The 26431-nt window shown below is 38.1% G+C and overlaps 1 protein-coding gene and 2 pseudogenes across 1 annotated transcript in view; 2 read left to right on the top strand and 1 right to left on the bottom strand.

Moving 5' to 3' along the window:
• LOC141440825 (uncharacterized) overlaps positions 1–26431 on the top strand; it is a 972542-nt gene that overhangs the window by 866735 nt on the left and 79376 nt on the right. The window lies entirely within an intron of this gene.
• Positions 6327–7823, top strand: LOC141440771 (eukaryotic translation initiation factor 2 subunit 2-like; annotated as a pseudogene).
• LOC141441138 (uncharacterized) lies at positions 8226–24610 on the bottom strand (annotated as a pseudogene).

The raw sequence follows: 26431 nt of genomic DNA, 5'->3' as shown, positions 1-26431 counted from the left end.
CGCGTATATGGTCAAGATATGCTCAATGAGGTACTAACAAGATATGGAGGTTGACTCTGGTTGTGCCTTCACCCTGATAAGCGAACGGACTGCTGGGCGGATATGGCCTGGTTCGTTGCCCAAATGGGAAGAGGCTGAGGTTGCATTAAAGACATGGACAGATAATAAGCTATGTTTATTAGGGAGTGCCAGAGTGTTAGTACAATATAAAAGCAAAAAAAAAGATTACCGGTTTTGGTGGCTAAAGGGAATGGCCCAAGTTTAATTGGCCGCAACTGGTTTACAGAGTTAGATATCCAGCTACAAGGGTATACAATGTCATATTGGATAAACAAAGTTTAGATACGGATTTAAAAGATATAGTGAAGAAATACAGCAAAGTTTTTCATGAAGGGTTAGGTAAGTATACTGGCCCAGTAGTAAGTATTAGGCCTCAAGAAGGGTCAAAACCAATTTTTTTTAAGAGTAGACCCGTGCCTTTCGCTTTGAAGGAGCGAATTTTTAAAGAGATTGATAGATTGGAGTCAGAAGGAGTTTTTGAGGCTACCTCACACTCTGAGTGGGCAACGCCAATAGTGCCTGTGTTGAAGCAGGATGGCAGTGTGCGGCTTTGTGGGGATTACAGATCCACAGTAAATGCCGTGACAGTTACAGACACATACCCACTCCCTACTCTAAGCGAGGCATTTGCAGAACTACAGGGTGGAGTTATATTTACTAAGATAGATTTGGAACGAGCTTATACACAGGTCACAGTGGATGAAGAGACAGCGAATCTTTTGACAATCAATACCAAAAGGGTTATACAAGATGAAAAGGCTTCCGTTTGGAGTAAAAGCATGTCCAGGGATATTCCAAAGACTAATGTCATCACTGCTGGCTGGCATTCCTGGCGTAGCGGTCCTACTAGACGATATTGTCGTTACCGGCAGGGGAGTCAAGGAACACAACATGAGGCTCGAGGAGGTGCTCGATAGGTTACAGAAAGCTGGATTACGGTTAAATAAAAAGAAGTGTAGATTTGCGGCTGACAGTATTCAGTTTCTGGGATTTGTTATCGATGAATGTGGTATTCACCCGTCTGAAGAAAAGATTCGTGCTATTGAAGAAACACCTGCCCCTCGCAATGTAAAGGAGCTTCAAGCGTTTTTAGGTCTATTAAATTTTTACGACCGATTTTTACCACATAAGGCTTCGATAGCGGAACCATTATACAGGCTTTTGAATAAAGATGTAAAGTGGAAATGGGATAAAAAACATCAAGAAACTTTTGAAGTTTTAAGGAAAATGATTTCGAGTAAAGATACCCTAGTACATTACGATGTAAATAAGAAACTAATTATTTCGTGTGACGCTTCACAATACGGCCTGGGAGCGGTACTGGAACATGAAATGAGTGACGGCAGCATTAGACCCGTAATGTTCGCATCGAGAACTATGAACGCACATGAAAGGAATTACGCACAGATCGACAAGGAAGCAGCAGCGATTGTTTTCGGTTTGAAGAAGTTCCATCAATTCATATGTGGTAGAAAAATTACTATCAAGACGGACCACAAGCCTTTGCTAGGAATATTTGACCCAAAAAAGCCAATACCAATATTATATCTCCTAGAATGTTAAGGTGGGCACTTCTGTTAAATTCATATGACTATGTCATAAAGTATGTTGAAGGTAAAAATATCGGAAACGCTGATGCTCTTAGCCGTTGGCCGACTCATGAAGAGACAACTGAGGAAGAATTTTCAGGGGTATTACTGATAGAAGAGACACCTGTAGAACTAGAGTTTTCTGCAATTGAGGTAGCGAGGGTAACGAGGAAAGACAAACTATTGAGTAAAGTGTGTTTTGGATTCGAAATGGATGGCCATCTAAACAGATACTGAATATAAGGTATTTTATCAAAAAAAGGACGAACTTTCGGTGTACAAGGATTGTATATTATGGGGGAACAGAGTGGTTATTCCAGAAATAATGAGGTCTAAGGTAATAGAAGAGTTACACAGGAACCACGATGGCATAGTTATTACGAAAGCGATGGCTAGGAGTTATTTTTGGTGGCCTGCAATTGATAAAAATATAGAAGAGGTAGTAAAAACCTGTAACACGTGCGCAAAATAGAAATATGCCACCTAAAGTGGTTCATCAATGGATAAGGCCGAATAAAGCATGGTCCAGACTCCATGTAGACTACGCTGGACCATTTCAAGGGAAGACGTTTCTTATATTAATTGACTCATTCTCTAAATGGCCAGAAGTAAAGATTGTACCAGATATGAGCAGTACAACATTAATCAAGATATAAGGCAAATATTTTCTGAACAAGGACTTCCGGATACTATTGTAAGTGACAATGGCAGGAGCTTTACTTCGGAAGAATTCCGAAGATATTTAGACTCTGTAGACATCAGGCAAGTGTTAACTGCTCCATATCATCCAGCCAGTAATGGCCAAGCCGAGAGAACAGTGCAGACCATTAAGTCAAAGCTACGGAAGCTAACAACGGGAACCTGGGATGAAAGATTATCCACCTTGTTATATGGGTTACGGACTACACCTAACAGTGTAAATGAAAAAAACTCCAGCCGAACTCTTAAATAATAGACATTTTAGAACAAAATTTGATAATTTAAACCCACTTTCTTTTAAATACGAAGAAAGAGAGGCGGAGATAGACAAAAACATGAATAAAAAACTTAGAGAATTTAACGTAGGACAGGCTGTATACATAAAAATTACAACACAGGAACTCGTTGGCTCAAAGGTGTGATAGAGAAAAGGATTGGCACTTGCAGATATCTGGTAAAGTGGAATGATAAACTATGGATGAGGCACATTAACCAGATGCTCAGCTGCGGGAGGGAGAAGGATCAATGGAGTTGCCAAGAGAATCCAGTGTCAAGAATGATAGTAAAATCGAAATTCCTTCTCCTCGCCACTGGCAAAAATAATTGGAGTATCAGGACCGCAGGACATTGTGATCCACCAAAGTCCACAAAGTAACCCAACTGTCACTAGTCAGAAAAGACCACGGGCATTTTCGCCATTGAAATCACCAGAGTCACCAGAATTCAAAAGACAGGCAATAGATGATGGTGATAGTAAATGGGAGACTTCAGGAGTGACAGAAGAGGATAGTGAAAGTTATTAGCACAACCACCAAGCATGCATGATATTAATAAGTAATGTTAGGAAATATTAGGGTAATTTAGAGAAAATTAGTGTAAATTAGTGAATGTCAGTGCTTCGACTTTAAGTGTTTAAGAACTAAAAGAATTAGTGAGTGAACTCTCTTGTGGGGGAGGCATGATATATATGGACAATGTAGGTAGTTTCGTGAACGCTTACAAATGTGGGTAGTTGTGAAATTGGACCAGTGCATTGCAGTCTTCAGGCAACTTATATGTGGAACACCCCTTGTAGTGAGTTATTATAGCAACCATATCATTTGTATAAGTAAGTACAATTTCATTTTTCAACATCTCATAGTTGAAGCCACAGTAAACATCTATTAAAAAAATTGCTTGACCATTGCAGTGTACAGTCACCAGCATTAATATCTGCCACAGCGGAGCGTGCATAACTATCTGACACGTCCTTCCGGCCCTAGAAATAAGATTTGCTTCAGATATTTTATGCATGCTTGTTGTGTGTATTGGTGCTGGTGACTACATGGTCATGAGAAGACAGTTAATTATGTGGTCTCACTCAAGTAGATAGTCAAGCTCTGCAATGTGATTGAAATGACAAGGTCATTGTCTATGATTGGTTTTGGAGTATTTTTTTATTTCAACTCCAAATTTGTTACTTTTGTGGTCATCCGTGAAATACAACGAAAATACAAACTGAAACATGGATGCACAGAAAAAACCCAGTTCCTCAGCATTCCTTGCTGCGTGCCATACCCCTACACCACCACTGACAGGAGTCTAGACACAAATTTCTCCATGCACCACACATCCATCAGGTCATTGTGATAGTTACTGGTGTGGTTAAATAAAAGCATAAAACATTACAGTGTAAATTCTGATGATTTTGAACCCATAATGAGAATCTATCTTTTCATTTAAAAGCAAATTAAATAATATATTACCCAAGTATGCACTGCTCTGTCCTTTGGTTCCAAAAGCTGCTTTGGAGCCACTTATATTGTGACCTTGCACGGATCACTTTCCGCGAGGGGTCAACTCCTCAACAAACCAAAATGCTTCATGGCGAGGGTCATAATCTACCTGAGATGTACAATAAACAGAGATTAGTAATTATGTTCAAATATCCACCTATAAAGGAAAAAAAATCGTGCACTTATTTTGATATGCGATTCAGTTACATTGCATTAACAGAATATGTTCTGTTCACAGTTTTTTTAGTATGTTGACCAGATGATTTGTTGGATTTCATAGAACAACACAGAACTTTCTTGCTAATATAATAAGTGCTTGGTTTTGTTATACCACAGAATAAGTAATAGTACAAGTACAGAAGGTTCTCTTTTGATGTTGACGAAATCCTCCATTTATATGCCTACGTAATTTTTATTAACAAAATCACCGCACACCACCAAGCAACATTGAACTCTAGTGCTGCGCGCGAAGGTCGTTATTATTCAGCACCAACGTTTTTGGTTTAGGATAAGGTTGTAAATGTACAAGGTCGCGTGCCGAATGCGTCGTCGGCTGCCTCAAAGGTTTTGTACACCCGCAGTGGGAATTAGGAAAATGCGAATTACCTATCTGTTCTTTTGTCACACTCGCACTTAATATGGTTTCGAAAGGAATTGGGTTAGTTAGTGTAATGTTATGTACAGAATAGAAAATAGTAAGAATTTTTGTGTTGCAATTAATTAAATTTTCATGAATTTCCAAAAAAAATTAAATTCATGTTCAGATAACATTATGTACTTTCCAGACTGTTTAGTGTGGCTATACATATACTGTTTCAGCGCTCAAACTGTACAATTTAAATATATACCTACTCCTCATCCCACAAATCGAAACAGCACGCTTTTCCATGATAGATATTCTAATATCCTCACAATAATCACACAGCTACACGTAGCGTTACGCGGCGCGACTAGTTCGAGCGAAACTGCGAGCATGCATGCGGGCGGTGCTCATAGCCCTAGTGAGTTAACCCACGCCGGCGTTGGGTGTTTTGATATTTACAGCATCCCACCTATATCGCGGAGTGCGCCGCGCCTGGTTATTTAACATGTTCTAACTTTTTGATCTCCACTCAAAAAAAATTGTTTGAAAATAGGTGATAATTTCAAACAAATATTGTAAAACTGTAAAAAACAGACGTTTCATACCTGCACTGACAATATATGTGGAACTTTTTCAGACAAATTGTTGCTGATAATTCTATTGATTTGTCTCACAATGTGTTTGGCCAAAGCATTTTCCTTTGTTCCTCCATACTTTTCCCAGTTATAGGGGCGAAGTTGTGTCTGGAAGTTACAAATTACCTCAAAATAATATCTTATAATACAAGAACTTAACATTATTATAGTTTTATATTTATTAATAATCATTAAAAATGATCCATATAAATGATTACTAACTTAATGCCTTCATGTTCTATTGCAATTGCATCCTCCACTAGTGACTTTATTTCAGCTACTACTGATTCCGCCGCAGGTGTCGTTTCAGTGTACAGGTCAGGAAGCTTGTCTTGAGGTATGAAGTGTGTTCTTGTGTAACACTGTACCAAGGGCATAGCGTTGTAAGGAACCTTATCTTCTGTGAGCATAACACATTCAAATCCATAATAACGCGGCATATTAAGGGCTATTTGTTTCTCTTCAATAGTTTTCAATTGTTTTATTTTTTCATACACTGTTTCCCTTTCTCGCAATTTCCGGCTCTGAAGAGACATGTCCATAATAGGAGGATATTCCGGATTCTCAGTGTATTCATTTTGCTCAACACCGCCGCTTGAGACGAACGTCTATTTAACACATGTTTTAGTTTTGGAATTGTTCTATGAAGTCTGATTATATTCATTTTAAACTAATTAATTCAATCCCACCGACTGACTATTTTATTTTAAAGATAATATCAAGATAAAAATAATGTTAATAATTTAGGTTAGGGTATATAATAGAATACCATTGACATTTCGCTTTGACAGATCAGAGGCATTTTTTTTAGCTAAAACTTATTTCTTATTTAATTTTAATCTTGTCGTGTCGTGCCAAAGCGCCTTTTGAAATGTTATTTGACATGTTCAATGCAAACTAACTACCTATTCTGTGTTGCTATGTTGTTAGCCCTGACAAAAGCTGATGCAATTTGTGATTTGACAGACAGAAGCAAACTGCTGCCTTAGATTTATAACCAAGTTTCGTGTCTTGTGCGTTTAGTATTATTTTGTATTACAATCATGGATGACGATATGATATTCGACCCATCTCTGAAGAAAAAGAAGAAGAAGAAGACCGGCTTCGACATGGACGCGGCTCTCGCGGAACAGGGCGAGAGCACGAGCGTGGAGGCACCCGCGGACACAGGTGACGTCGACGTGCCTGAGGACGATAACCTCGATTTAGACAACTTCGGTAAAAAGAAGAAGAAGAAAAAGAAGACTTTTAACCTGGAAGAGATGGAGAGCGCGCTGCCCGAGGTGAGGGAAGAGAGGCCGCCGGCGGAGGAGCCGGAGCAGGAGGATGAGCTCGTCGACGACCTCGACTTGGACATAGACTTCTCGGCCAAGAAAAAGAAGAAGAAGAAACTGGACGAGCTGCTCGTGGACGAAGAAGGAGGCGGGGAGGACAAAGAGAACACGGAGGACGTTCACGGCGACTGGATCGGCAGCGACCGCGACTACACGTACGATGAGCTGCTGGAGCGGGCTTTCGACGTCATGCGGGAGAAGAACCCCAGTATGGTCGCCGGCAAGAACAGAAGTTCATCATGAGGCCACCACAAGTCGTCCGGATCGGCACCAAGAAAACATCCTTTGCTAACTTTACAGAAATTTGTAAAACATTGCATCGTCAGCCCAAACATTTACTAGACTTTTTACTGGCCGAGTTAGGTACAAGCGGCTCTGTTGATGGTAACAGCCAGCTCATCATAAAGGGACGTTTCCAGCAAAAGCAAATAGAAAATGTATTGCGTCGGTATATCAAGGAATATGTCACATGCCATACATGTCGCTCTCCTGACACCATTTTACAGAAAGATACTCGGTTGTTTTCCTTCAGTGTGAAACCTGTGGATCCCGCTGCTCTGTTGCTAGCATCAAGTCTGGTTTCCAGGCTGTTACTGGTAAACGTGCAGCTATGCGTGCAAAGACTGCATAGAACATTAGTGCATAGTGATAAAATTAAATTACAGTCAAGGATCTGGGGTACATGCAGTCTAATCTATCTTCCTTTATCTCAGCTGATCTGGTGCTTGATTTGGTGAATGCTTGTACAAAACTGAAAAATTATTTGAATCTCTATAGGGAAGTCTGTGTGCAGTGAGCAGCAAATTTGATGAGTGGTTGTGAAGCTCATAAAGACAGTGCACCCTTTTATTGTCTTGGCTATAATTGTATGTATTTAGAATGTTTGAGCTTCACAACTGCTCATCTACTTGGGCCGCTGACCATACTTTTGGTAGATCAAATTTTCGTACTTGGTAAAAATAAATCCAGATTAAAATGATGTCAATTTTGCTTGGATGATTTAATCTTGACTTAATTTATGACATTTTCCTTGATAACAAAAACTTTGAAATTATGATTCATATTCTGATTTTGCCTGTATGCACCCTACCCCAATACCTATATTTATGACTTATGTATTATTCACATTACACAATGTTTTATAAAAAAGGCTTGTTTTTTTTCCCTAACATATTATGAAATTAAATTATGGAAGGCAAAGCTACACAACCATCAAATTATTTGAGAGGATATGATCTGTGAGGGAGGATAAAGTCTTACCAATACTGGCTGGTAGCCATGCCAAGTGTTGTGAAAAGTTAAAGAAAACAGACAATAACATGATTTAATTTATAAATGGTACAACAAACATTGAAACCTATGAACTACTTGACTAATATTTTTTGTAAATAGATGTTTAACATTGCAAGAGTACATTATAAATCAAAATATAAAATGTATGCTTAGATCATTAATAACAAACACTAACAACAACAATAAAAAAATATTTCAAGGTAAATTTAAACTAGTTTACAAGTTACAAGTAAAAACAACAAGTATAAATACCTAGATATCATTGAAAATATACATGTGATAATTAGTTATTGCGAATAATTTGAGGTTTATAGTCATGTTTCACAGCCTTGCTCAAGCTGTCTGCATATAGGTCCAGGCGTTGAGTCATTGTGAAACCCCATTTATCTTTGATTTGGCGACACATGTTCAAGTCAATTTGGGCAATTAGCAAACCATCCCTTACTCTTGACAACCCTGGAGTCCTAGCTCCTTTCTGGGGTATGTGGCATAATATACCATAGAAATGGTAAATTTATTTATGAGCTGGCTTCCCATCTCAATGAAGTGAATTCATTAGGGAAGTGTCTGTGCCATTATTTTAGAAATGTTAAGTAGCTGTTAGCTTAGCAGAATTGCAAGCCTCCAAACTCCATAATTGCTCAACTCAATTCAGCACATTAGCCATGGATTAAACACCATCTCTGTCCATTAATACCAAACATTAACCAGTTTTGAGGATCTCGACCATGGCAAATATTAATAGCTATGCTTCCATACTTCGTTTCAAATCAGGTCCTGTATTCCTTCAAAATAGTAAGTAGATTCATTGAAATACCCACACGAGAATGGATTTTCCTATGTTTTCCATTACTTACCAAACTCATTGATTTCAACAGGGTATTCCATATAGTTTCACCATGGACTTCATCTCTCTCTAGAATAGGGGATACAATAACCAATTATATTCAAGGAATTCACTGAAGAATTGGGTGCTTTTCCATCATTTGGGATTCGCAAATTCCACCAATAGATTCTCTCAAACAAAAAGAAATGGCATCTACACCTATTGTAAACAAAAACATTGAAAAAGCTTTAGGCTGCATCATTAGTTTGTATTTGTAATATTGCTTCTCTTTTGGTACCACAATAGGCTTTGGTCATGCGCGATCGAATGCTGTATTAGACCACTTTACCAAGTCTTGGTTTGCAGTTAATTACAGGCTCGATCATAAGCGGATTTCAAAAATTCTATTTACAAAGCTTTATTGACACTATTACAATTCGTTGATGACGAGTTCTATAATGGATACGGTTAATTTACTAAAATATGTGAAGTTCTTCAATTCGTAAATCAATCAAAAACATTTAAACACGCCATATTTTTAAACAAGATTGTTTTTTTTAATAAATGTTAATTACAAGAACATCCAATAAAACATTAACAAAGACCGATTCTTTTATTTAAAGAAAGTTAATTATCTTTATCTATTACTAGCGGTAATTTTTTTCAAACAAAAATAATAAATGAAATTTACTTAAATAACACTTACAACAAAACAAATTAAGGTAATAACAAAGAAAATAAAGATGAGTCACTAATTGAATCAATAGGTTATATTAAAAAGAAAGTCAAGTTCATGTTACTTCATTTGCTCTCTATTAAATAACTATATGTCAAGACCAATACGAACTCAATCGATTCGTAGTAACCCTAATTAAATTATTATGATAAACTTGACAATATAGATGCTTAGTGGCTACCATTTGAACTCCCAAATAAGTTTGTGAAAAAAGCGCGGGAAACGTTCGGTCGTTTGGTTGTGTTTTGTAATTGTTTTTGCAAATATTGTGAAAATTGATTTTTTAGTTGACAAGAGTTGATTATTCGGGTATTGTAAATAATAGTACAAGTATTCTATGTAAATTTGTATATTTTTTGTAAGTTATAGTGTATATACTGGACATATAAGGGTAAGTTCTTTGTAATCTTTTTACTTCAGGTAACTCCTTATGGAGTTACCTGAAGACCCAGGGGGGACTGCCCCAGACATAGGACACAATGTAACTATTGTAGATGGATCAAGCACTGATGGCTCTTGTAGCCAGGATAATATTAACCGCAGGAAACGACACTCTGTAAAAACATGTCGCCACTGCAACAAAAAAAGGTCAAGACAACGTCATGGCGAGGCTTTAATAATAAAAGAAGATGATTGTGTTTGTAATTTTGATGAAAGCCGTCAAAGAACGCATAATATATTCGCTAAACCAACCCCCAAGCCACAGCCACAACACATCACTCCTTCTGCAACTAATGATTCAGTACCAGCACCAGCTCAATCATTGACTAACTCGACATCCACAGCTCCCCAACCAGTAGGCAGAATGATGTACCAGAAATCAGATGTAGCCCCATTTAATGTACATGTACAACGATTGCAAATCTCAGAAAATGACAATGTCTCTCTACACCCAGTAGTGTTTGGGAAATTTCTAAGGAAAAATAATATTTCCCAAATTGTTAATGGGAGCCTGAAACGCATTGGAAGAAATAGAGTGACTATTTCTTTCAGCGATTTTCAGGCTGCCAATAACTTTTTGACCAACCCTGCCCTGTCAGCATCCAACTACAAGACATTCATCCCGACTTTCTCTGTCACCCGGTTGGGAATTGTACGAGGCGTTCCCTCCGAGTGGTCAGAGGAAGAAGTCTTAGAGAATATCTCTGTTCCTATAGGCTGTGGACCGATATTAAAAGTTAGACGACTAAAAAGGAAAGCTATTGAGTCAGGTGTCAGTGAGTTAAAACCTACAGAGTCAGTGGTACTTACCTTTGATGGCCAAGTTTTGCCCAAACGCATATTCATGTGCTATGCAGCACTACCTGTAGACCTATACATATATCCTACTATACAATGCTACAACTGTTGTCGCTTTGGGCATGTCAGAGGTCAGTGCCGCTCAACTCCCAGATGTTACAAATGTGGTCAGGGACATACTGGAGAAAAATGTGAAGTTGATGATGAGCATATACGATGTTGTCTGTGCAAAGGTTCTCACCTTGCTACTGATAAAAAATGTCTAGAATTTGAGAGACAAAAAAATATAAAGGAGACCATGGCTAAGAGCTGTGTGTCATATTTTGAAGCTAATAAACAACACCCTCCTATCTCAAAAATTTCATATGCTGATGCATTACTCAGTAATAACACTAATGGAACAGAAAAGGATTTCTCACACTCTAGTCCAACTACATCTTACTCACACACTAGCCCAACTACATCTTATAAGAAAACTATCTTTATGAAACCTCGCTCCCCACCCCAATCTAGATCTAAAGGATATGATGTGGCAGCGCATAATGCCTTGACAAGGGATTATGACATGCCCGTCACTAACAAAACTATTTATAAATCTAATGAGACCACTCAATCTGTGAAAGAAATAATTCTATTGATCATTAAGTTACTGTCCCAATCTGGATTGGGTAGTAGTATCTCACCGTCCCACGCTGCCCCTATTATGAATTTTTTCACTCAACTCTTAACCGATAATGAACAGCCAATTTCAAATCCTTCAATGGAACTGTAGAAGTATAATTCCAAAGAAAGCTGATTTACTCTATTTAATAAATAAGTTTAATTTAAAAATTATAGCCTTGCAAGAAACTTGGTTAAAGCCTTCATCCAATTTCAGGATATCAGGATTTTCTTGTATAAGAGAGGACCGCTCTGATGGATATGCCGGTGTTGCTTTGCTTGTAAAGCATGGCATTCCTTATTCACATATTCCTCTTCCTGCTCATAACAATGATATATCTATAATTGCTGTTTCCGTTAATAATATCTGTTTTGTCTCATTATATATCCCTCACCCTTCTTCAACTATTTATAATGAAGTAAATGACATATTGTTACTGCTTCCGAAGCCTCTTATTCTTCTTGGAGATTTGAATGCCCAACATCAATCTTGGGGTAGTTCCACCACCAATTCCTATGGCAATCTAGTCATTGATATGATGGACTCCCATAATCTTTGTATCCTAAATGATGGTTCTCCCACCCGACGAACTGCACCTGGAGAGGGAATAAGTTGCCCAGATGTTTCTATTTGTAGTCCAAATTTATTTTCTTCTTTATCCTGGAAGGTCTCTCCTCTTTCATTCGGAAGTGATCATTTCACTATTCTTCTGTCATTTCCGTTTAATAACTCTCCTACTCAAAAGAGCCCTCCTCGTTTAAAGTACAATTTGAGTAACGCTAACTGGGACACATTCAAGGAACATCTTGATCAAAAAATTTCCTCTCTTCCTTCAATCGAACACAGCGACGAAGCCACATGTGCAGCCGCTCTGGCAAAGATAATGGTCGAGACTGCTGATAATGTTTTTCCAGTGAAAAAAGTAGGAGGAAACAACATTCCTTCTCCTCCATGGTGGGATTCGGAATGTACTGCAGCGGCCAAGAGGCGAAAGGAGGCTGAACTTGCTTACAGAGAATCTAGCACCAATGAAAACTTTGATTTTGTTTTGGAGGAAATAGACAAGACAAAAAAGCTTTTTAAAAAAAAGAAGTTTGAAGGTTGGAGAAACTTTTGCTTATCTGTATCTCCTAATACAAACCCTTCTGTGGTTTGGAATAATATTAAAAGATTTCGATCTGCTTTTAAAGAAGACTGTTCCTCCAACCTTCCTTCTACATTAGCAAATGATTTTCTGGATAAACTCGCTCCACCCACTGTTCCTGAGTTTATTCCTTTACCTCCAGTGCTGGACCTGAGCGGGCTTAATGGTCCATTCACACTACCAGAACTCAAAGGAGTCATTTCTAAAACTAAAGATTCAGCTCCTGGACCAGATGGTATACCATATTCATTCTTTACCCATCTAAATGATATTCCTCTTCTATACTTCCTAAAACTAATTAACAAAATATTGATATCTGGCGAGATTCCCGAGGCTTGGAAATGTCAAGATGTTTTACCTTTCCTGAAACCAAAGAAGGAACCTTTTGATGTGTCTTCTTATCGGCCTGTAGCTCTGTCCACTGTCCTAATGAAACTTACGGAACATCTGGTCAAAAATCGCCTAGAGTGGTTTATTGAAACTAACAATATACTTAGCCAAAATCAATTTGGTTTTAGGCGTGGCAGAGGTACCATTGATAATATAGCTGTTCTTATCACGGACATTAGACAAGCATTTTCCGATGGCAATACTTTGATTGCAGCATTTATGGACATTTCAGCAGCGTACGATAATGTCATTATTTCTCGCCTCCACAAAAAACTTCAAAATCTTAAAGTACCACTTTTGCTTTCCAATTTTATTATAAATATGCTGTCAGGAAGGTGTATTAATCTTACCGTAGATGGCACTAAGAAATCTAGGCTTTTGTGGAGAGGGTTACCTCAAGGCTCGGTTTTAAGCCCGCTACTCTACAACATATACAGCCATGACCTAGAAGATACTTTAGGTACAGAGGTTAAAGTTCTGCAATATGCCGATGACTTGCTTGTATATTGCTCACACCGAAATTCTGAAATGGCTTCAGTTTGCTTAACTGAATCCCTTAATCACCTGAAAAACTGGCTGGATGACAATGGCCTTGAGATTTCCCACTCTAAGAGCGTCGTGGTTCCTTTCGCCAGGACAAGGGTACCGCCTGTGGTTTCTGTCAATTTTGATGGCCACCCCATTCCAACGAAAAGCTTTACACGTTTCCTTGGTGTTGTGTTGGATTTTAAACTTACTGGTGTTCCCCACTGCGACTATACTGTAACTAAGTGCGAACGACTTTTAAACATGATACGATGTCTTTCAGGTGTCTGGTGGGGTGCTCATCCATTTTCGCTTAGACTCCTATACAACGCTTTGATTAGAAGTAGCATCGATTATGGCACATTCTTATTAATCCCGGGTCAAGTTAATGGCTTTAAACGTTTAGATGCTGTCCAGTCCAAAGCTCTACGCCTGATCTGTGGTGCAATGAAATCAAGCCCTATAAATTGCCTACAAGTCGAATGTGTGGAACCACCTTTACATTTAAGACGTCAATATTTGTCAGATAAGTTTTTATTTCGCTGCTTTCAAAATTCCAATCATCCCCTACGATCAAGCCTTCCACTATTAAATAACTCTTTGACATCATCTAGTTATTGGTCGCATAAAATAACTCCGTGCCTTGTGAAAAGCTACCAAAGGTACAGGTCCCTACAATCTCCAACCTATCACTATCCAGAATATCCCCTTTTCTGTGATAATTTCTCTGCTCTTACTTTATCTCCTGATGTTCATCTCAATTTAGGAGTAACCAAAAATGATATGGACCCTAACGTTAATTTCAATTCTATTAAAGACGATCGGTGGCATAGCTGGCATCATATATACTCTGATTCTTCCAAACATGCGTCTTTTGGCCATGTGGGGGTTGGGGTGTACCATGCTCAATACAAAATTAGTCAGAAAATTAAACTCCCTCCTGAAACGTCAGTATTTACGGGAGAATGCTTTGGATTACTTAAAGCCGTGGAATATATCTTACTTGCCAAACTCAGAAAAACTTTGATTATAACTGATTCAAAAAGCGCTCTTCAAGCTCTTAGTAAATTCCCATTTAACTGCAAAGTAATATTCCCTGTCATTATCAAATTAAGAACTCTCCTTGCCAATTGTTCTGATTTGGGGTACTCAGTGTCTTTTGGTTGGGTTCCAAGTCACTGTGATATTTCTGGTAATGTAATTGCTGATCGGCTAGCCAATGAAGCTGTTAAAGATGGTGATCTTTTTCCATATAAGAATTACAGTCATGATCTGGCCGCTCTCGCTGGTTCATCTCTTAGAGAGAGCTGGAGAGAGAAGTGGATTGAAAGTTGCCAGATCAAGGGCAAATATTATTATTCTATTCAACCTAGCATTCCGTGTAAACCTTGGTTTGGCAAATTTAAATTTGGTAAGAGAGCTACCTGCTGCCTTATCCGTATGAGACTGGGTCATGTTTGTACTCCCGCCAGCCTTGCTAAATTTAAACTGATCGAGTCTGATGTTTGTGAGTGTGGCTTGGGCATTGCAGACACTAATCATATATTTCTCTCATGTCCTCTCCATGACAACTCCTTCCTTTATGAACAGCTTACATCCTACAAGGTCCCATTACCTACATCCATCTCTGTCCTTTTAGCCTCTAATGACATAACTATATATAACTTATTGAACATATTTATAAATAATAATGATATTAAAATTTAAATATGTATTCCTCATCTCACGAAATTTAATTTATCATGTGTACCTATGTAAAATACTTATCTTTATTTCTTCCGTTTTAATCCCATGTAATCTTCTCCTGTTGAATTCCGTTTTCCGTATTCCAAATTCCCGTATTTTCTATTGATTTCGTTTCCTTACCTTTACGCGTCTGTGGCGGATGCGCAAGCCGCGCGAGCCAGAAAAAAAAAAAAAAAAAAAAAAAAAAAAAAAAAAAAAAATAAAAATTCGCGAAGTCTGTTAGTAATCGAATGCGCGTTGTTATCGATTTTGTGATTGAGCTTATTTTTTTGATTTCATTACTTCGGAAAATGTTACTAACCAAATAAATTAATAGCTGGTTCAGTTTAAAAGGGGTTTTCACCATCCATTTTTAATTTATTGTTTTACTGGCGTTAGGTTATGGTGTGATGCCGTTTTATTGTTTTGTTTCGAATAGACGGGAAGGCACATTATTTAAAAATTTAACCGCATCATCTTAAAATTTAATGAAGACTTATAATGCACAGAACAAAAAAATCTTTGCAACAAGAAAAAAAGAGAACGAGCATTCGCGCTAAATGAAAACTTTTCTGACGCTACATACGAGTAAGTTTAATCAATATCGTGTAACTGTTTTTTTTGAAATTCGAAGTTGCTTTTTTAAATTGCTTTGTTTTCGAGAGATGTTCAAAATGTGGCACGATTGTAATAGATTGAGGAAATACTTTCTCTCCAACTTGCTCGGAAAAAGTTGTCGTTAAGTTTGGAAAAATCGACCGGGAAGTCTATGTTTATTTGCGTTGATGCGATAATAAATTAAAAGTGGCATTACTTTACCGGTTCATGTCCGGAAGTGTATATTATTGTGCAGGTTGTTTACTTTTAATTTCATTCAATGACCGGCATTCACCAAACAGCAGCCAATTGTCCAATAATCACGTACAAAAACCGAAAAAAAAAAACTTTGTTTTCTGCGTTTAGCTAATGTCAATATATGATTGTGTCCAATATCATAATAAGGGTTTTTGAGACTTAATTATCTTCTCGGACTGAAATAAATTGTAACAAAGATTTGTTTCAATTTGTGAATCAATTGTGCGTTAAATTGCAAAGCACAAATTCAAATAATATTTAATATTTATATTTGTCAGGAGGTAGTTTATTGAAGGTAATTTTGATGACAAATTTTATGTGGAAGCAAAATACGATTCGGACCCAAATTTGTTTTCGAAATAAACCCAAAATCATTTTGTCAAAAAGGTTTTTTACTGATCTTTTTTAGAGGAAACAGAATTTGCTATACACTTTTATTGTTTTATTTTAATTGAAAACTTAAATAGAAAATAATGAATTTTTATTTTTATTATCCCACTAACGTCGATAAGCCAAAGGCTGATGATAATAAACAGGGAAGCTTAAATCTTAAAGAACAGTGACTGTAAAACCAAAAAGTCTTTTCTGGGAAATTGCATACGTTCTATAATAAATTCGCTTAAAATATTAAATGAAAAGGATACAAAATTTCAGAACTATTGTCGAGAAAGACATTAATATCAAAGGCGTATTATAAAGTTAATGATTAAAATGGACAGGAATATTTGGAAATAATTTCCGATCCGCATTAGCGATCCCTCAAATATTGAACCTAAGTTAATTAAAAAGTAAAGTTAAGACTAGATCATGACAGAACATTTAAATACCATATTGTTAAATAGTGTTTGTTTAAAAAAGTATACTATACCTGTGATGAGATTACATTCTTTTAGCATAATTTTTCCGAACCGGTGGTATAGTATACCGTTTTTCTTGACATTCATAAGACTTGATGTAGATTTTTTTTGACAATCAAAGTGCTTGTTGTAGCCTAAATTGAATAAAGATACGACTTTGACTTTTACGTGTTATTTTTACGAAAATAAAGTTCTGCAAGTAGTGATGAAAATATCCTAATGAGCACACCACAAACTCCTAACTCGTAGCGCAGCATCTTTTATCAGTAAGGTTTATTTTTATTACTACTGAAGTGTTAATTTTGTTTAGATTGCAGGTAGATTGTTATATACACATGTTTTCGTTTTCTTTCCTCGCATATTTGGGGAAGAGCAGTATACATGCCTCGGTCAGGAATGTCATTTCGTGGATTCGTATCTATTCAAAACTATACTCATCCACGAAATGACTTTTCCCGCCCTCTGCAGTAATAAACTATACTTCTAACAATCTACTGTGCATTGAGTTATACAAAGGCTCATGCGATATTTCCAAGACGGCATTGTACGCCCTTTACGCCCTTAACTTTAAAGGGATGAGCGGAAAATCGAATTACGCAATGTGCGTACAGGCGTACAGCAAGGTAATATGTCAGGATATGATAGACTGTCAAAGGATTTTTATGACGCCCCACTTTTATTTTCCGGTTCGTGATTATGCGTTGGTATGGAAATTGCAAACGGATCCATTATTTAATGTCACTGCGAGTTTCATGCCTTTTGGGTGTGTATTGAATTGGGGTTCTGTAAAAGAGGTCTGTCGTTCATTGTGGCGTTCTTAGGGACCTTTGTTCAGAAGTGGACGTCTTCCGGCTGATGATGATGATGTAAAAGAGCATTTTAAAAAACCGGCCAAGCGCTAGTCGGACTCACCCACGAAGGGTTGCATATCATTATTTATCCTCCTAACGCCCAAAGTCCTTTATAAAGGACTTATCAGTAATTTGACATTGTACTCTCTCAGAAATGACATAAGGTTTCATGTTCATAAAACAAAAAATTTACTTGGGCGTTAGTTAGGTTAGGAGGCTATACAACATTAGACATTAGCAAGAAAACGGCAAAAAATTAAGTTTGTTGTATGGGAGCCGAGCCCCCTTAAATATTTATTTTTTGCTCTTGTCAAAGTCAGCTGTTCAAACTTGTGGCGGCCATTTTGTGACTTAGCAGGGAGATAAAGGAGGTTCTACGGTCCTCTAACTTTAGCAGAGCCTTGATCGACTGATTTGCGCTAACAGACGTTTATGAATCATGTTTTTTAGCATCGGGCCTTCAAGGAGCCTTCAAGGAGGCTCTAACTTTTTATGAATAAGGCTGTATCTGTAAAGCAGTTATTTGTTCATAAATGTACTTAACTATTGAGATAAAAAGGTTATGATTCTATTTACAAGATAAGCATTACGATTCACTTATTAACAGTTCTGTATTATTCTGTTTCGTGGTCTCAAAGACTTAAAGTCTAGACATTCTTTCTCACTTTACCATCAAATTTAGCTCATAATTAATTAATTAAGCACTAAACGAATCTCGTTACTTCAACGTAACTAATAAGAAGGGTTAACAAGAAAATGCAATTATTCGGAGTAGACAAACACTGCAGCTGATATGCGGAGTCAGCTCAATGAGGGTAGCCTAAGTACCATCTGAACTCGATGGAAGTGGAACGTGTTTTATTTATTTACTAGTTAGTTAGTACTCGTAATCATAGATAGGTACAGCAGTTGAATTGAAATTTCGGGATTTCACAAAATTCCCGTGTGAATTAGTTACATCGTGGTTTTCATTAATAATAATTCAATTATTGCTTGAAATAATTATTTCACCTTAAAGCATGCAATATTTTTAATATAGCTTTTTTTTACATTCATTAAATTACATTTTATTTATTTATTTATTTTATTTATTCCGTGGGTAAATTGGAATAAAAAGTAGCCTATGTGTTATTTTAGATACTCAGCTATCTACATCACACACACACACACACATATTCACCATGGAACACTGTCATAGTATTATATTATTTGGAACAACTTGTATGAAAGTGCGAATTCCTCCTAATACAAGTGCTTCACTTAAAAGGAGGATTCAACACTAGTTTTAAAACAAAACTTGAAAATAAATAATTTTTAATCATTTGTCTATACATTTTTTATCGAATTACGTAAAATGTCATTACGACACGGTTCTGTGATGGCCTAGAAAATAAATTGGTTGACTACCTTCGAGAACCAGCCGTAGCGACCATTTTGGGCAGCACGTAGTGTTGACGAGGCTGTACGTGCACCAAATTAACGTCTCACCAATTTCGAAGGAAATGCTCCCACATGGGGCCCTATAGTGGTACACGCGTAGAACTACACTGTGCCTTAAAGATATTCCGTGTATTAAGTCGATAGTTGGGTTAGTTTGACGGAGGACCCCAAAGGGGGTGGGGTTTTATCAAAATAAACGTTTTTTTTTTACCATTTTGTCGGCACAGTTGCAATATTATATCCGTGCAAAATTGCAGCTTTCTAGCAAGCACTGATAGTCTCTGAGCAAAGCCGCGTATGGACGGACAGGCAGACAGACATGCCGAAACTATGAACGTTCCGTTTTTCGCCAATTTGGCTACGGCGCCATAAAAAGGGTACTTACAAAAGTTTTCTTAATTTCCATACAAAGTTGTTTTGACGTGAACCTTACATTGTAAACTGTCTTAAAATAATGGTAGGTACTTATTTCGTTAGCACATTAATTATACCCTACATCCACAGTACCTAATTGATAATGGATCGTTCACAATCATATTTCAGTAAAACTCTCCCACCGCCCCATCCCTTTTATTGCAAAGTCACCATGCACCAGGCGCGGTCCGAAGGGGGGTCACAAGGGACATGACCCCCCCAAATCGTACACGTCAAATTAAATTTTTTCTAAATATTTACACAATAAAAAAAAAACAAATTTTAATCAGTGAAGCCGCGATGTATTATTAGTGAGCCCCTCCAAAATTTCAAGCTGCCATTTTTTATATTTTTACATTACAGTAAAACCAATGCGCTGTAATATTCAAATTCACTCACTCAATAGTAAATAATTTTTGTCTTCAATTTTTAAAAAATCCCTCCGGCGTCTTACGTCAAAGTCGTAAAATGTCCAGGTGCCCAGGTTGTAGAATTACCAGATAGTAGAATGTAATGTTTATCTCACTAATACCGCTATTATGATATACTAGTATTAACAGAATCCGGTAGGGATGGCCCTGTTCACATTTCCCGAATAAAACTTTGCATATTTTTTCCCAATCCAGTCGATACGATGTACGAAGTTAATTACCCAAAAATAGGTGCATTCAATTTTTTTTTTTATATACGACTGGATGGTCTCCTGATGGTAAGAGAGATGAGACAACACCAGGGGTATTGCTGATGCTTTGCCAACCTAGAGGCTTCACGGCAGGATTAGCGAGCAAGATGGTGGTAGCAATCCGAGCGGACCTTGCACAAGGTCCTACCACCTACTTGCGCACATTAATACCACAAGAGGCGAAAATGTAGGTAGAGAACGTCTGACAGTTCATCTAACACATTTGTTCAAATATGTCATATTATTTTTTTAATTAAATCATATAAAAGTCCACCAACAGACATCCTAATGAAGTCGCAGATGCTGTTTATTATCTAAACGCCGCTGCGGCTTGCTTATTGCAGAAGGTTATTGTGACACTTTGGGAAAGTATTTACTTTTTCCCTCAGCTACGAAAAACTGACCCAAAGGTTTATTAATAAATAATAATATTTATTTCAAAATCACCATCTTAACAATTAGAAACTCCTGTTTCTTAAATAGGTCGACCTGTATTTAGCCTTAAATTTTTTTTTTTAGGGTAAACAGTGCTCCTCCCCTTCATAATGGCAATGATGTTAAAATGGAAAGACGTTGACTTATCTCTAACATTCCACACTCAGTTATTTAAAAATAAATCTAGCCCCGTAAACTATAAAAAAATCTATTGCAACTTTTTAAAAAGCGAACCATCTTTACGGTACGGAGCACCTTTGTTTTCCCGCGTCTTTTGTCATAGAGTACAGCCAGTTTAACCTGAGCTCTGACTTTACACCCCTTTGCCTTTAGCCAGTTGGTTTAATTAAAGGTTGGAGAGGGGAAGTGGGTCAGGTTATAGTGGGGATTGTGGGGCACTCGAGTCGCCCTCTGGTGGAGTGGAGTGCACGTTTGTAGCGTCGAGATGTTTCCGATAAAACCTAGGTCTTTGTGAGATAATTTTCATTATAAAATTGCAGTTTTAGTTTTCAGCCCATTAAAAAAAAACACCAGCAAATATAAAAAAAACGCCCGAAAAAAACGCTGCCAAAAAGACAGCTAAAAAGTAAAAATAATTATGCACTACCTAGTATACCTAGCTGTTGCCCGCGACTTCATCTGCGAATAATTCGTTTATCACAATCCCGCGGGGACTATGCTGGTTTCCCGCAAAATTAGCCTATTAGTACAAGTACCTAGTAATTTTTTTTTATCTAAGCGTCGTCGGTATCGGGGGACCGCTAAGGTTAACAGGAAACTAAAGTACATATGTTGTATTTTTTAAAGTATTGTTTCTTTTTAAGTAGTTCTTTTTTGGCGGCGTTTTTTTTATATCTAATTCTGTGTATACCCGACTGTCCGAAGGAGAGTGATGTTTTTCGAGCGTATGTATGTATTATGTATGTAGGTATGTGGGTATGTATGCCCCTTTCTTTGGTCCTCGCTGCAGCTTAAACGGCTTGACGGATTTTAATATAAATATGAGGTATCATTGGATTCGTCATAACTGTCGGAGTGACATAGGCTATATAATAGTTCAATATGGCGTCTGCGGAAAAAAATATGGCGGAGGAATAAAAAAATATATTTTGTATTGTAATAATCCATATTATTACAATACCCATGTATCAAATGAAAGCTAATAATTAGCCCATTCTAAATTAGTATATATGGGTTATAATACTTTTAAGCTACCATTTTCACAGAAATTTCAAAAAAGTATAAAATAAAACATTAAATTTGTAAAATCAAAAAACCCGACTGTTTAAAAACTAGAAGGAAGAAAAAAGGTCTAGTGGTCTAGTACTCTGCCAAGTAGCTAATTTAAAGTTCAACAGTCGGGACCCATTAAAATCCTAATCAGCTCAAAAATTCTTGGTAAGGGGTCCCGAATGTTGAACTTTAAATTAGCTACTCTAGACTTATTTTTCTTCCTTTTAGTTTTTAAACAGTCGGGTTTTTTGATTTTTTAAGCGTAATGTTTTTTTGTATTAATTGCTTATGATATGGCAATAAAGAGTTTATTATTGTTATTATTCTTGCAGGTCTAAGCTGGCTCCTTGATCCGACGTTAGCCCGGCTGGCATTTAGCGCAATCAATCAAGCAGCAAGTGTGGTTGAGCGGAGATACCAGCCTCATGCAGGCAGCTAACAAAGTGGTTTGTGTTATTAATGTCTCTCAGAGGGACGGGAAGGTATTTTTATGTCTTTTCAAAACAATAATTTCAATTATATTTATATTCATTTTATGTGAAGTTACCAGTATCAATATCTGACACAAGAAAGCGTGCATTATCTGATACAACTTTATTTCTGGGGCCGATTGGTACGTGTCAGATATTAATGCGCAGTACATTACAATACAATACAATACAATACAAAGACTCTTTATTGTACACCAGACATAGTAAGCGATACAGAAAACAGATACACAGAAAAAAATATTACAAGGTGAGCAATAGGCGGCCTTATCGCTTAAGAGCGATCTCTTCCAGGCAACCTTTACAATTCATTACAATGTAACTTACACTTTAAAAATGTATGTATGTACAATATTCTAAAAAAATCGAAAGCGCGTTGAAGTGCCAATGAGTGGTTGGACTTTGGAGCTGAAAAGTTCTCGAATGGAGAACGCGGATCTGCATCATCGTATTTTTAACCCCCGACGCAAAAAGAGGGGTGTTATAAGTTTGACCGCTATGTGTGTCTGTCTGTCGGTCTGTCTGTGGTACCGATTTGAATGCGGTTTTTTTTAAATTAGAAATCAGGTTTTATAAACCAATCAAAGTTTTTTAAAAACACTGAGGTGCGAGCCGGGGCTTGAACCCACGATCTTCTGCTTGAGAGGCGATAGGTCAAACCACTAGGCCACCATGGCTTGAGCAATATTTCATTCTTTAATTTCAATGAGCCACATAATTTATCGTAATCATAACCGTGCCACTGATACAATAAAAATGTTTAAATAACTCTCGTAACGTATAATGAGGAGCAAAAATAACAGGTCAGTCATAGGTCAGTCGTAATCCACTTACAGTAAAATTAAATATACGATCGAAGTGAAATGCGATTCGGTGAATCGCTACAAGGAATTTATGCTTTTGAGGTAAAGAACTAACAAATGGGCTAATCATTGTAGCAATGTGTAGGTACGGAGCCCGTTTCAAAATAAATAAATAAAAAGCTCTGTTCGCTGTAGCTTCTTCTTTCTGAACTCATTAGAAAAGGACGCCACAAAACGATTCATCCAACCAAACAAGGTACCGTAAAACCACTGTCAAAATCACGGGGAAGGTAGAGAAATAGTTGACATAATGGCAAGGGTCCACCGATTTCACAGCCGTTAATTCCTTATGTTGGCCATCCCGACCCTTTCATGCTCTGTGGCACTGATGGCCAGTATCATTTGAAAAAGTTGCTTGGGGTTGCCCGAATTATTTTTTAAAGCTTTCTGTTCTTTTTCCCGTCAAACGATTGCGTCACCGTAGGCTCAGCAGGGCTACTACGAAACTCGAAACTCGAAGTTCGTGTCGTGCGGTCCCTCTGACACTTATACTAAGCTATTTAATACGAAAGCGAGAGGGACGGTACGATACGTACTTCGAGTTTCGTAGTAGCCCTGCAGGGCCTATGCTACGAAGTGTGAAATTTGAACTTGCTGACGTCTGTTATTTAATACGAGAGTGAGAGGGACGGTAGGTTTCGACTTCGATTTTCGAATTTCGTAGTTTTCGTATTTTTTGCCGCAATGCAGCACAGCGAAGCCGTCAGGATTGTACTATTACTTACATGACTGTGTGCGCCTAAGTTGCGTGACGGGTTCCAAAACTCGAAAGGAAAAAAAAAAAATATAGTCTATCCGCCTATTTCTTTGTCAAGAGCCTCTTTTTCTCTGGAACGCGTAAAATTTATTAGAATGTAGTTTCCAAATAACTAATCCTTAGTAAATACATAGCCGTCTTACATAAACAGCATTGGAAGGGGTCAATTGGGGGGGTTTTACTTCAAAGAGATTTCAAAGTAATTGGTCACTTTTACTGTCAATTTAGGTTCCGAAAAATTATGTATATATTATGCCAACAAAACGAAGTGGAGTGTTAGGCAAATTGTCAAAAAATATTTAGTCGCTTTATTAACTTTTATGGGGTGTAACGTTCAGGTTATCTTTTTAAGGAAATTGCACTCTACCTACGTGTTGTATATATATACTTTTCTGGAAAAATAAACACTTATACAACTCCGATTTATCTGTGCCACTGAAAGAAGCCCATAATATTTATTTGGCGAAATCTCATTGTGTTCTCAAACCGCGGGAACGGGATTACCCGTCAGGGGTGGCCATTGTCTGCGAGTACACACGGAGTTGTAACGCTACCGTACGCGCTACACTAAAGCCGGGTACTCATCAGCGAGCTGTAAGTAACTGTAACCGTTGCACGTTACAGTTACCAAAACTAATAGTGTATACAAATCAGCGCTCGTAAAAAGAGCTCCTGGCGACATACCTGCAGGGCTACTACGAAACTCGCAACTCGAAGTTCGTGTCGCGCGGTCCCTCTGACACTTATACTATTTAATACGAGAGCGAGAGGGACGGTACGATACGAACTTCGTGTTTCGAGTTTCGTAGTAGCCCTGCTGCGCAGTGAGCGAAATACGGACCAAATTGGCGACGGAGCAGTGGGGGACACGGGAGGGGGCGTAGGAGCGCGCGCGGCCGTCACGCCATTGGCTTGTTAGTTGACAGATGCGCAAACGTATCCCCTCCACTAGCCACCCAAAGCTCTTTTTACGTGCGTTGACTTATACGTAGTTCGCGTCTTCGCGAGCGGAACGCACTGTGCTCGCAGCGAGCCGATGACGGCCAGGTACTCATTGCGTAACTGTAACCGTTGGAGGTTACTGTAACCTAAAAACATAGTGTGTAGACTTACGTGGTTCGCAAGCCTGCCACGCGCAGAATACGTGCGGCTCGCAGTGAGCCGACGAGTGCCGGGTTCTACAACGTTACTGTATGTGTTACAGCTCGCTTGGTACGCTCGGTGAGGGCGCTCGATGGATGTCACGAGTGTAGATCGTTTCGCGCGTTACCTCGTAACGTATATGTTCGGTTACAGTTACAGCTCGCTAGTGAGTACCCGGCTTTAGCCGGACCAGGGGAGGGCTACTATGAAATTCGATAATCGAAGATCGTATCGTACCGTCCCTCTCACTCTCGTATTAAAAAGTATAAGTGTCAGCGGGACGACTGGATATGAAGTTCGAATTTTCCACTTCGTAGTATATGGCCAGGCCAGATGGGCTACCACGAAACTCGCAAATCGAAGTTCGCATCGCACCGTCCCTTTCACTCGCGTATTAAATGACATAAGCGTCAGCGGGATGGCAACATTCGATGTTCGGGTTTTGCACTTCATGGAATAGGGCGATACAGTAACATTCCGCGTTTTTATTTACTAACTTTGCTTTCACGGTATCAGGATTCGCTGCTCCAACTCGTTCTATCACTATACCTAGACTGCGGCGGTAACGTCCCCCATTCTTCCCCGTATATTATACTCTATCCCCGGGGAAACTCGCCACCAAAGGTCCCGGATGATGGGATTATTACGTAAAACAATCATTTCCCGATGTGTTTCGGGTACTTCGGGAATGATCGTTTGATCTTGATTCGTATTTGATGGGCTTGTATTGGAACGGGATAGTGAAAGATTGCTTATCAAACGTTCATGTTATGGTGCGTTTCTTGTAGCGATATGTAGATGCATCTTTATTGTTTGATGATAGATGAGTTGAGGAACGCTTAGAATAAGTTAATCTGTGATGCCTTTAACGTTTGGGCTCCACAGAAAATCACCGTTGCTGCAAGTAACGCGTGGCAATACATGCTGAGCGGAGGCCATTCATGGTGTCATGTCGTGTCACCATGTAACTTAGTATTGATATGTTTAGTCTATAGCTGTAGATAGAATCTAATAAATCTTTTCTTTCTTTGATTCTGTCTTACAAGACTTTATTATGAAAAATTATCGTGATGATTGTTAATGATAAAACGCTTGTACCTGTACCTGTGTGTTACTACTCTATAGTGTGTATCCTTAGTAATCTAGTGACAGTTTAGCACTCACCACTGAAAAAAATAAAATAAATGCCGGTTCCTAAC

The sequence above is a fragment of the Choristoneura fumiferana genome, chromosome 23, assembly GCF_025370935.1.
Source record: "Choristoneura fumiferana chromosome 23, NRCan_CFum_1, whole genome shotgun sequence".
Classification (NCBI taxonomy): Eukaryota; Metazoa; Arthropoda; class Insecta; order Lepidoptera; family Tortricidae; genus Choristoneura; species Choristoneura fumiferana.
Note: the sequence above shows the minus strand (reverse complement) of the source record. Positions and strands in the feature narration are given on the sequence as shown.